The following is a 13380-nucleotide window of genomic DNA, read 5'->3' as shown; positions in this document are numbered from 1 at the left end:
TTTTTCCCAACATACAAATATGAAGGAGCTTCAGCAATTTAACTTCTGGGAATTTATCCAATGAAGGGGTTAAGAATTTATGCAAGCTCTTCCGGTTCTAGGAGCTTTGGGAGCCGTGGCTTACAGTGCAGACATGGCCAAGTCCAAGAACCACACCACACACGACCAGTTCCAAAAATGGCATAGAAATGCGGGTGGACTCCAAGTTCCTGAGGAACATGCCCTTTGCCAAGAAGCACAACAAGAAGGGCCTAAAGAAGATGCAGGCCAACAGTGCCAAGACCATGAGTGCACGTGCCAAGGCTATCAAGACCCTCATAAAGCCCAAAGAGGTTAAGCCCAAGATCCCAAAGGGTGTCAGCCGCAAGCTCAATCGGCTTGCCTACATTGGCCACCCCAAGCTTGGGAAGCATGCTCGTGCCCGCATTGCCAAGGCGCTTAGGCTGTGCCAGCCAAAGGCCAAGGTCAAGGATCAAACCAAGGCTCAGGCTGCAGCTCCAGCTTCAGTTCCAGCTCAGGCTCCCAAAGGTGCCCAGGCCCCCTACAAAGGCTTCAGAGTAGAGATCTCTGTCCGCCAACATGAGGACAGAAGGACTGATGTGACCCCCCTGGGCTGCTGTCTGCAGGGGGCTGGTGTCCTCCTGTGCTATTTGTATAAATAAACCTGAGGCATGAAAAAAAAAAAAAAAGAATTTATGCAAAGATTTAGCTGCATGGATGTTCATTACAACAATTATAATTGAGAAAAAGTTGCAACAACCTAAGCGTCCAACAACAGGGAACTGGCTAAATCAACTTTGTACTTCAGGTGGTAGGAAAATATGCAGCCATTAAATGATGCTGGCAAATGTATCTACAGCCACAGAAAATGTTAGGTAAAAGAGGAGAAATAAAGCACAAAGCCATACTACAGGATGGACCCGTTTTTGTTTGAAAAAAGTACATTAGTGTGTGTATCATATATGCTATATATACTCAAATATATTACATATATACATATATATATGTATTTACCTAGGAGGGTGTACTAATAATCTAAAGTGGCATTAATAGTGATGTTTAAGAGAGATTATGAGTACTTTAACATTTATTAGTATTTTCTGATTTTTCTGTAATGAGAAGTAATACTTTTTTTTTTTTTTTTTTTGAAAGCAAGTCTTGCTTTGTAGCCCTTTTTTTTTTTTTTTTTTGAAAGCAAGTCTTGCTTTGTAGCCCAGGCTGGAGTGCAGTGGTTCAATCTCAGCTCACTGCAACCTTCGCCTCCCAGGTTCAAGAGATTCTTTCCTCTTGAGTAGCTGGGATTACACGTGTGCACCACCACCCTTGGCTAATTTTTTGTTTTATTAATAGAGATGGGCTTTTACCACATTGGCCAGGCTGGTCTCGAATTCCTGACCTCAAGTGATCCACCTACCTCAACCTCCCAAAATGCTGGGATTACAGTCATGAGCCACCGTGCCTGTGGAGCGGTGGTACTTTTTAATAAGAAAAAGCAATAAAAGAAACTTTATCTTGAAAAAGACAGATCCTTGCCTATGATCATTGAAGTTCAATCAGGCTCAAGAATTCTATAAGGAAACAATAATCCCTATAGAACAGGGGTGGGTGGGAGGAGAGCAGGAGGCCACCTCCTGCTGAGAGACCTGGAGAAGGAATCATTTCCCTTCTACGTTGGCCCGTGTGCTCCACGTAAATATCCTCTCCACCCAGGTCTTGCTCTGTCCTGGACTTACTCATCACTAGCTTATTACTGGCCTTATTTTGACTCACTGTTCAAACATCACTGAAAAGGAATTTCTTTTTAACCACAGCATCCACATGAAGAATTCTGCTAAAACTCCATTTTAACTGAATTTCAGCACACAGATGACTTAAATTAGCTACACTGGCCTGGGAAGAAGCCCCCAAATCCCCAACATCCGGAGCAATTGCTGCTGGTAGGCTTGATCAGCTGGTGGATAAACCCCTTCTCCTGTCCCCACCCTCCCCCAGCCTCTCCACCCACAAAGCCCGGGCAGCAATTTGTGAGATGTTTTCCTCTCTTCTTGAATTTCCATCGTGAACTGGTTACTGTGGTTCACGCCTGACATGCCTCTGTCTCTGCTCAAGTGGTTAAAAGTAGAGAAACTTGTTGCTTCAGAGGCCACAGAGAGATTTAGGATGAGAGAGAGCTGTAGGTGAACTGTGAGATCTCATGTAACCGCCCACCCTGGGCGTTTGGGGATAGCCTCCATTCCCTCATCCTCTCCTCTGAATGCTGATTTTCCTGTTTATCCTTCTTCTCAGTCACCCTCGAGGGAAGCTTTCCCACCCCCTCTCAATTGTTAAAGAACTTCTGCGTGGGCTTCAACATTCTCTTGGTTGGCCCCTTGGGAGGGCCTTGATATGCTCTTATTTTTTCCTTGTATGTTTAAGGCCCCCTAGGGCCCTCTTGACCCTTGTGGGCTGGTTACATTTGGCTCAAGCCTGAACTCCATCGCCCGGGACCAGAGGCAGAGTAGGGGTGGTGGGAATGAGGTGGGGAGGGTTTTTCTACATTCTTAAAGATAATATAATAACATCGTGGCTAAGATGGAAATATGTTAGAGGAAGCCAGATTGTGAGAAAGATGGAAGAAAGCAGCTCCCACCACCCCACCAACCGATGGTGAGGACTCTGCTGCCCCAAACCCTGCCAAGACTGCGCCACGCCTAATTGTGGCCTAGATTGTGGCTGTGTGCCTACCCACCAAGAGGAAAGCCAGAACATGCCTGCATGGATAGAAGGGATTCCCTCTTAGTTGAGCGGTGAAGGGGTGTGGGAGAGCAGGGAACCATGACACACCATGTGTCTCTTCCCAAAGGGGAGAAGCCCCTGTGAACCTACCTCAGGGGTCTGCTTGATGAGGCCAACCCTATCCTACTCTTTGTCCTTCATTGGACAGCATTTGTCAAGCATCCACCATACGTCAGGTCCAAGGTTCCATGCTAACTGGGGAAAGTGAGGCGATCAAGCAGCTTATCTAAGGCTTATCCTCCAGCCTAGTTGGTAGAAGAGCTGGAAGACAATAGTGGCTCTCACTCCAGAGCCCTCACACTTCACCTCTATGCCAGAGGTTTGAATGAAGGGAAGATCTCCTATGTGTTTCCCAGGCTTTGTCCAGGCTGCCTGCAACGTCTGCCTGTGGGATCTGACTTCCCAGCAGCTGGGATCAGCCAGCCTACAGAGCAAGCAGAGCACCCTGAGAGTCTCCAGTGGGGTTGCCCGCCTGGTTGGCTCCTGGTCTCAGCAGACTCCTGCTGGTGGTGCGCAGGCTGGGTATTTGTGTGGACAAGTGAATGTTCACCTCCAGTTCTCAGGACAAACAGTGCTGCACCAGCTGGCTGGGATGTTTGGAACTGGTGTTTCCACTCAACAGCACAACCCAGATTTAGGTTCCCAAAACTTTCTAAGCAGCCGCCCCCTTGGATCTTTAATCCTTCCTCCTATGTCCTTCCTGCCACCTGTAGTCTAAATTTAGTGACAAGCACAGCAGAGTACCTTCCGCCTGGGCCACTTTGGCAGGTCATGGAGCCACTAATAAGTGTGTACATGTTCCATCTCTTCAGGGCCACCCATGCAGGTGAAGAGCTTCTGGGGAGCCCCACGATTATCTTCCTGGTAGGGTCTCCTGCCCTGTGAGTTTGCTTTTTTCTTTTCTTTCTTTCTTTTCTTTCTTTTTTTTTTTTTTTTTTGAGGTGGAGTCTCGCTCTGTTGCCCAGGCTGGAATGCAGTGGCAAGATCTCGGCTCACTGCAACTTCTGCCTCATGGGTTCAAGGGATTCTCCTGTCTCAGACTCCCAAGTAGCCGGGATTACAGGCGTGTACCACCACACCCGCCTAATTTTTGCATTTTTAGTGGAGACAGGGTTTTGCCATGTTAGCCAAGCTGTTCTCAAGCTCCTGAGCTCGGGTGATCCGCCTGCCTCGGCCTCCAAAAGTGCTGGGATTACAGGCAGGAGCCACTGCACCTGACCAGTATTTTTGTTTTGATAACAATAAAAGTTTGTTAATAAAAATATTAGATGAATATAAGCAAGAGAGAATCCCAGCATCCGGAAATACCACTGTTAACATTTTGGTCTATTTCTTTTTTCTATCCATTTTGTTTGTTTATGGAATTGAAATCACAAGATACAATCAATTTTGTTTGCTTGCTTGTTTGTTTTTTTGAGAAGGAGTCTTGCTTTTGTCAGCCAGGCTGGAGCACAATGGTGCAATCTCAGCTCACCGCAACCTTCGCCTCCCAGGTTCAAGCGATTCTCCTGCCTCAGCCTCCTGAGTAGCTGGGATTACAGGCATGCGCCACAATGCCCAGCTAATTTTGTATTTTTAGTAGAGATGGGGTTTCACCATGTTGGCCAGGCTGGTCTTGAACTCTTGACCTCAGGTGATCTGCCGGCCTCGGCCTCCCAAATTACAGGCGTGAGCCACTGCGCCCAGCCTAATTTTGTATCTCATATTCTTGACTTATCATTTTTTGAAATAAGCGGTCTTCAAGTCTCTGTTTCAAACTGTTGAACACCATTTGTTAACACAATATTTCATCATTTCAACATGCCATGGCTTCTTCACCATTCCTCTGTTCTGCAAGTGTAGGTTGCTTCCAGTTTTGCAGTTACACAACTCAGTGATGAGCATCCTCATGCCTAAATCTGTAATGACATTTAGAATTACTTTCTTAAGATTGATTTCTGGAAGTAAGATTATCAGATAAAAAGCTACGAACATTTTTAAGCATTGTGATCTTTCATGCCAAAATATTTTTCGAAAGAGGAATCATCTTAGATGATTTCCTCCCAGCAGTGCAGGGCGTGAATAGGCAACATTTCTTATGTGAGTGAAATCAGGTTCAAAAAGAAAAAGAAGGAAAGAAGGAAGGAAGGAAGGAGAGAAATAAAGAATGAATGAATGAATGAACAAAAGAAAGAAAGAAAGAGAAAGAGAGAGAAAGAAAGAAACAGAGAAAGAAGGAAAAAAAGAAAGAAAGAAAGAAAAAGAAAGAAAGGAAGGAAGGAAGGAAGGAAGGAAGGAAGGAAGGAAGGAAGGAAGGAAGATCGATCAGGTTCACTGGCAAATTTTAGCCTAAAGGGACAGGTCAAAAAGGGAGAAAGTGAAGCTTCACTTATTGCAGAGAAACAACTTTTATGAAAGGGTTATGGAAATGACAGCCCTATTGAGACTTATTCCAAATCGAATAAGGAAGCCATCGCTTCCTCTGCTCACCTCCCTAGGCAAATCCTCTGTCCACTTCTAGAACACAGGGCTAGAGCAGTGGCACCAGCCAGCTCCTTGGGAACATATGACTCTGTTCATCATAGTCATCATCCAAAAGGTAGAAACATACTAGTAGGAAGAGACCTTAAAGATTCTTTGGTCCAATCCCTCCCTTTATCAAATCAAAGTCTAGAAGAATGAGGTGACTTATTCAAGAAGTGATTCACTGCTGGTTTTTGGCATTCCATATCTCCATTCACATTTGATGACAAATAAAAACAGTTGAGTTGATTTGAAGGCACAATCCTTTTATGCATGATTCCTTGTACACATGTGTTCTTGTATTCATGCTTCCCTTAAGATTTGAGGGTGTGGCTGATGTCACACAGGTGTCTACAGTGCTTAGAAGATTAAAAATCTGATTTAATAGGTTTCAGAGTGTCCTGGCTGATTGGTATGCATTACTAGGGTGAATCGTTTCTCATGTCTTTGCTAATTTTCTGGATGCTCTCAAAGGAAGTTAATTAACCTGAGGCCTCCATCCAGCTGTGCTCCAATTCAGCTGATCTTGAGGTATCATGACCTGTCAGGGAGAGAATTACAACATGTAGGTATGAAGCCTTCTCCTTTCATATACACTGGGACACCTGAAATAGGTTGAATCTCAGACATATCCTTGCTGTTAAAAACTTAATCATTATTCAAAGCTGAGTTCAAATCCCATCCTTTGCAGGGAAAAAAAAAAATCTATTGAGCCACCTAGGCTAAAGTGTTCACTTTGCTTTCTAAATTCTAGCTGTCTATGCCAGTGGTTTGAACAAACTCTATGAGCATGATGGTTTTTAACTTCAAAAAAATGTTCACAGAACCTGTATAATAATTGTTCTTTTAGCATCTATGTATGTATGTATTTTTCCCGCCTCACATTTATTCATGCAAATAGCACAGGAGGGCACCAGCCCCAAGCAGACAGCAGCCCAGAGGTCACACCGGTCCTTCTGTCCTCATTCTGGCAGACACAGGCCTCTACTCGGGAGCCTTCGTGGGTGCCTGAGCCCCTTTGGGAGCCTGAGCTGGAGCCAGAACTGAGGCTGGAGCTGAAGCCATGGTCTGAGCCTTGTTTTGAGCCTTGGCCTTTGGTCAGCAGAGCCTGAGACTCCTGGCAATGTGGGCATGAGCACGCTTTCCAAGCTTGGGGTGGGCACTGCAGGCAAGTTGATGGGACTTGCAGATGACACCCTTTGCGATCTCGGGCTTAACCTCCTTGGGTTTTACGAGGGCCTCAATAGCCTTGGCTCTCGCACGCATGGCCTTGGCATTGCTGGCCTGCCTCTTCTTCAGGCCCTTCTTGTTGTGCTTCAAAGCGCATGTTCCTCAGGAACTTGAGGTCCACCCCCTTAAGAGATTCATATATTTGTGATCAGGGTTTCTTGATGCCACTTTTTTGCCATTTGGGGGACTGGTTGCGTGTGGTATGGTTCGTGGAATTGGCCATGTTGGCATTATAACTCACAGCTTTAAAGCTCCTGGGATGGGAAGAGTAGTATCTGTCTTAAAAGTTCATGATGAACAAAGGATAGCATGAAATTCTAGGCTTTTATAAGGCTATATATTTTGCCAATCACAACATATATTTGAAAAATAAGTACAATAGTCCCCTCATTATCTGTGGCAGACACACTCCAGGACCCTTCATGGATGCCTGAAACCTTGGATAAACCTAATTGCCATCAGTTGAAACATGTTCTGTACATATCTTCCACCCACAAAAATTAATGCCTTTTCCATCTTAACTAGGCACTTACCACACACTGTGGCAGTAACTTTTGCAGTTTGAGGTGTGACAGCAAAACTAGTACAAACTCCTTATCATAGCTTTTTTCTTTTTTTTTCTTTCTTTCTTTATTTTTTTTTTAGACAGAGTCTTGATCTGTCACCCAGGCTGGGGTAAGAGGCGCAATCTGGGCTCACTACAACCTCTGCTTCTTAGGTTCAAGCGATTCTCTTGCCTCTGCCTCCTGAGCAGCTGGGATTACAGGTATGCACCACCACACCCGGCTAAATTTGTTTGTATTTTTAGTAGAGATAGGGTTTTGCCATGTTGGCCAGGCTAGTCTCGAACTCCTGGCCTCAAGTGATCCACCTGCTTTGGCCTCCCAAAGTGCTGGGATTACAGATGTGTGCCACCATTCCTGGCCTTTATCATAGATTTAAACAACCTCATCATGCAATATCTTTTCTTTCCTTATTAAGTGGAGAACTTTTATCTTTTCGCTCAAAGGAACACTTGATGGCTTCTCTTTGGCATACCCAAATTGCCAGCACCACTACTCTTTATGCTTTGGGGCCATTAAGTGCAGTAAGGCCTCACTTAACATCATCAGTAGGTTCTCCAAAACTAGGACTTTAGGCCGGGTGCCGTGGCTTATGCCTGTAATCTCAGCACTTCGGGAGGACGAGACGGGTGGATCACCTGAGGTCAGGAGTTCAAGACCAGCCTGGCCAACATGGAGAAACCCCTTCTCTACTAAAAATACAAAATTACAGGCATGGTGGCACATGCCTGTAATCCCAGCTACTCGGGGGGCTGAGGCAGGAGAATCGCTTGAACCCGGGAGGCGGAGGTTGTGGTGAGCTGAGATTGTGTCACTGCACTCCAGGCTGGGCAACAAGAACAAAACTCCATCTCAAAAAAAAAGAAAGAAAGAAACTGGGACTTTAAGTGAAACAACATATGAAGAAATCAATTTTACCATAGGTTAATGATACAAACAATAGTTCAGTTCCCTCAGCATATTTCTGGTGACAAAACTATCACTAAACTTCTAACTATAAGCCAAACTACTCATATTAAACCTTACAATAAATGTGAGCTATGCATGTATTTAAGAAAGATTATTAAAAGCAAGTAAGATAATTATTTACCTTTTTATTGCAGTTCAGAGTCATGGGTAGCTGGAGCCTGTACCAGCAGCTCAGGGTGCAAGGTGGGAACCTACCCGGGAGAGGGTGCCATTATCTCACAGGGTGCACCCACACCCACACTCACACCCACGCTCACTCATCCTGAGATGAGGTAGACATGCAAATTCACCTCATGTGCATATCTTTGGGATGTGGGAGGAAACCCACGCAGACATGAGGAGAACAAGCAAACTCCACACAGATGTCGGCCTCAGCCAGGAATAGATTTTTTTTTCTTATCAACATTGTAACAGGCTGGGCGCAGTGGCTCATGCCTGTAATCCCAGCACTTAGAGGCTGAGGCAGGCAGAGCACTTGAGGTCAGGAGTTTGAGACAGGGGTCTCTACTAAAAATACAAAAATTAGCCGGGTGTGGTGGTACGTGCCTGTAAATTCCAACTGCTCCAGGGGCTGAGGTAGGAGAATTGCTGGAACCCGGGAGGCGGAGGTTGAAGTGAGCCGAGATCAAGCCACTGAACTCCAGAACTCCAGCCTGGGCGACAGAGCAAGACTCCAACTAAAAAAAAAAAAAAAAAGAACAACGTTATTCAAGGTCTTGTTATCCTGTAAAATAAGAGTCACTTGAACACAAGCACCATGACACCGTGACAGTCGTCCTATAACAGAGATGGCTACCTAGTGACTAATGAGCAGGTAGCGTCTGCAGTGTGGATCCACTGAACACAGGGAGGGTCCACATCCCAGGCTGGATAAAGTGGGACAGTTCACATTTTAAAACTCATCAAAAGGTTATTTCTGGAATTTCCCGTTTCATACTTTTGAACCTTGGCTGACTACGGGTAACAAATGTCAGAAAGCCAAACCATAGGTAAGGGGGGAGGGGACTACCATCTGAGACATGTCTGAGTCATCTTACAGATAGAAGGATTTGTGATGCTTAGCATAACCCGTAGTTTACAAGAGCTCCAGGGTCCAAAGGTTGGGAACCACTGACCTATTGCATTTATTGACAATGAATCACAGGCCTGGCAATGTTGCTTGCAACTGTCACCTAACTCTTCAGGTCGCACTGTCTCCCTTAATTACACTGAATCTTTCCTGAGGACAGGATCGTCCACTTACATGCCTTTGTACACCCACAATGCTAATGGACCCACCCGTTAAGGACCATTAATTGAGGACTACCCATGAGGAGGACACCGACTTAGATCCTGTGGGAGGTAGAAAGTGCAGGGTCCAGTTTCCGCCCTTCAGATCTCACATCTGATTAGAGATATGGCAAATGACTTTGAGAAATGAGGTAACAATTTAATGGCTAAACTCTAGACTGAAAGAGAGATTATGGGATAGATTAGGAAATGAGTTGAACAGATGCTGACTGCTGTGAGTACAGAAAAGGAGGAGTTAGAGTATGCCGCTGAGCCGGAAAAATATGTAGAGGAGGGGTTTGAGTGTGTGAGCCTGAAAAAAGATTAGTTCTCAGGCACTTCTTTCAAGCCCTGGAGGGGCTCAGAGAATAACTGAACGAATACATGCATAAGAGAAACACTTTCGGTCATTTGCTCTGAGATAGGCACAAAGTGAAACCCTTACTTTTTTTTTTTTTTTTTTTTTTTTTGAGACGGAGTCTTGCTCTTGTCGCCCAGGCTGGAGTGCAGTGGAGTGATCTCAGCTCACTGCAACCTCTGCCTCCTGGGTTCAAGTGATTCTCCTGCCTCAGCCTCTCGAGTAGCTGGGATTACAGGCACCCGCCACCAGGCCCGGCTAATTTTTGTATTTTTAGTAGAGACAAGGTTTTGCCATGTTGGCCAGCTGGTCTTAAACCCCTGACCTCAGGTGATCCACCCCCTCAGCCTCCCAAAGTGCTGGGATTACAGGTGTGAGGCAATGCACCTGGCTGCGAAACCCTTACTCTTAAAGAATAGCATTTACTCTGAAACATACAGAAGTCAATTTTTTGAAGGTAGCAGTGGATGAAGAGGAGATGTGCCCTGAATCCCATAATCTCTTAAGATGTTGCTGGGGTCCAGAAATTGTTTAGGTGAAACTTTCACAGAAGAGAGCACTGATGCTCCAATAGTGAAGTGAGTTGGCCAGGATCATACAATCAGTCAGTAGCAGAGCTGGACTTGACCTCTGAGAGCTGGACTTCAGGGCTAGTGTTCTTTCCACTTGATCTTGTTACTCCTAGAATCCCCTCCTTTTTCTTGAACTTGTCAAAACAATTTATCTAAAAGGAGTTTGCCCAAGCCAAATCCATCACATCACCCTGTTCTAATTAAAATGCTAGACTGGTCTTTCTTCTCTTACTATCTGAACATGCCTTAATCAGAAATTAGGAGCAACTCCTGGGTCCTGGCCAATGCTTCAGAGAATCTGTATTGGCACCCGCCATGCTAAAACCATCGTTGTTAAAGACAAACTGCTAATTACAAAATCCAAACCACTGCTTTGTGGGTTGTGGGGATCTCAAGAGAGTGGGTCGGAGATGGGGTCAATTCTGGAGAGGCCTCCTTTATTGCCATTGATTTTTTATTTTTGGCCACAACAGAGAACTGCCTCCTCTTTTTTTTTTGAGACAGAGTTTCGCTCTTGTTGCCCAGGCTGGAGTGCAGTGGCACGAACTCAGCTCACCGCAACCCCCGCCTTCTGGGCTCAAGCGATTTTCCTGCCTCAGCCTCCCAAGTAGCTGGGATTACAGGTGCCCGCCACCATGCCCAGCTAATTTTTTGTAGTTTTAGTGGAGATGGGGTTTCACCATGTTGGCCACGCCAGGCCGAGCTGCCTCCTCTTGGATGCCACAAACCAATTAGGTTGGGGACCCTTCCAGGGAAGCCGCCTCCATCTGGTAAATATTTGGGCAGCCTGGGTGATCTGAAAAGTCAATGGGGGGATTGCACAGTGGCTCATGCCTGTAATCCCAGCACTTTGGGAGGCCAAGGTGGGTGGATTACCTGAGGTCAGGAGATCGAGACCATCCTGGCTAACACAGTGAAACCCCGTCTCTACTAAAATTACAAAAAATTAGCCGGGTGTGGTGTCAGGCACCTGTAATCTCAGCTACTTAGGAGGCTGAGACAGGAGAATCTCTTGAACCCGGGAGGCAGAGGTTGCAGTGAGCCGAGATCGTGCCATTGCACTCCAGCTAGGGCAACAAGAGCGAAACTCTGTCTCAGAAAAAAGAGAAAAAAAAAATCAACCCCAAATCACCAGATCATCTATAGGCTGAAGTCAAGCTGCTGGGTTAGTCTGTTCCATTAAGAAGTAACTGGCAAATTATCTGCCAAGGGATCTTGGTCTCTCCTGCATAGTTTTCTTAACTCACTGATAACTTACTTTATCATTATGAAAGAGTCTACACCTTTATACTTCCTCTTCCCTGAACTTCCCCAACCAAGCCTTGCCCTCAGAGCCATAATTCATTAATTCACTCACTCAACACATGTCTATGCAACCCTTCTTATATTCCAGTCATTGAGCTGGGTGAGTACAGTGTAGTCACTACTGATATTGTCTACTAGGTGATATGGCTTCCACCTCTAATTTTACCTCTCACTGTGTGAAAGGCAAGACATTTGCTTTTCCGGTCCCTCTCCCTGTCCCTCTGGTTCAATCTCCTCACCTGTAAAGTGATGGAATTGTAGAAAATGGTTCCTTTTGATTCTCTCTGTATCCTTCAGGGTCCGGTTAGGAGAAAGAAATCACACAGTATTTGGAACAAAAGTTTAACACAAAAAATTATTAACTAGGGCCGGGCGTGGTGGCTTATGCCTGTTATCCCAGCACTTTGGGAGGCTGAGGTGGGTGGATCACGAGGTCAGGAATTCAAGACCAGCCTGACCAACATGGTGAAACCCCGTCTCTACTAAAAATACAAAAATTGGCTGGGCATGGTGGTGCACGCCTGTAATCCCAGCTACTCAGAGGCTGAGGCAAGAGAATGGCTTGAAACCTGGAGGCAGAGGTTGCAGTGAGCCAAGATCGCGCCATTGCACTCCAGCCTGGGCGATGGAGCGAGACTCCATCTCAAAAAAGAAAAAAAAGAAAAAAAAAAAGAAAAAAAATATTAACTAATAGCAGGGAGTCAGCTGTTAAAGTGTAAAGTGAACTCTGAAGAATACAGGAATACAGATAGAGGGAGCAGCTTAGGGTCCCCCCTAGGGCTGAAACAGGGAACCCAAGAAAGGGACAAATTTGGAGAGTCTCCACCGCTACGCAGAGACAGACACCTTACAGAGAAGGTAGAGCTGTCACCAACGAATGGCGGAGGGAGTTGCTGGGTGCGACAGACTGGGGTTGGCAGGCAAGCAGGCATCCACTGGGTGCTAGAAAATCTTGTTGAAAGGTCAGGAGATCGAGACCATCCTGGCTAACATGGTGAAACCCCGTCTCTACTAAAACTACAAAAAAATTAGCCGGGCGGGGTGGCCGGCGCCTGTAGTCCCAGCTACTCGGGAGGCTGAGGTAGGAGAATGGTGTGAACCCCGAAGGCAGAGCTTGCAGTGAGCCGAGATCGTGTCACTGCACTTCAGCCTGGGTGACAGAGCAAGACTCTGTCTCAAAAAAAAAGAAAAGAAAAGAAAAAGAAAATATTGTTGAGAAGCTGCACATGGGAGTGCTGAGAAGCCAGCCAGGACACTTATGGAACTTGCCAGAAGCTGCCTGTGGGGTTAAAGTGAAACTTGCTGGGGGTGAGTCCCACCTTTGACCACAGGGGAGCCACTGTAGGAAGAAGAAAAGAAAGCACCTGAGAACCAGGAAGAGAGACCCCTTTTTCCTGCAGTGTCCCTCCAGAACCCTCCACCGACAAAGCTTAGCATTATGCCATCAGGTGAAGAGACACGTTTCTGGGATCCAGCACCAGTATCACAAGCAGGGGAACTGAAGAGGGGTGTGAAGATGAGAAGTGATAAATTGATAACCAGCATGCTGTCATTCTATACTATATGATTCTTTGAAATTTAACCTTAATATATGAAAGAAGTGAGTGAGTTGTATTGTACAGGTGAGATATGACCTTAGCCTGTTCTTCTATACCTTCCTCACCTCTATTCCTCAATCATTAAGAAATTTCTTCAGAATGAAACCAATCCTGATTAGGATGGCATTTCACCTCAAAACTTTAAACATGCTATGATCATGTCCATATATGATTATATGTCTATATTGTATATATTATTATATGCTTAGTATAATAGTTACATAATAACTAAACATCTA

General features: G+C 45.5%; 1 pseudogene; it reads right to left on the bottom strand.

The window, feature by feature from the left end:
• Window positions 1–1177: 1177 nt before the first annotated feature.
• Window positions 1178–11854, bottom strand: LOC107130153 (large ribosomal subunit protein eL29 pseudogene; annotated as a pseudogene).
• Window positions 11855–13380: the final 1526 nt, after the last annotated feature.

This window comes from Macaca fascicularis, chromosome 7 (assembly GCF_037993035.2).
Source record: "Macaca fascicularis isolate 582-1 chromosome 7, T2T-MFA8v1.1".
NCBI classification, from domain to species: Eukaryota; Metazoa; Chordata; class Mammalia; order Primates; family Cercopithecidae; genus Macaca; species Macaca fascicularis.
Note: the sequence above shows the minus strand (reverse complement) of the source record. Positions and strands in the feature narration are given on the sequence as shown.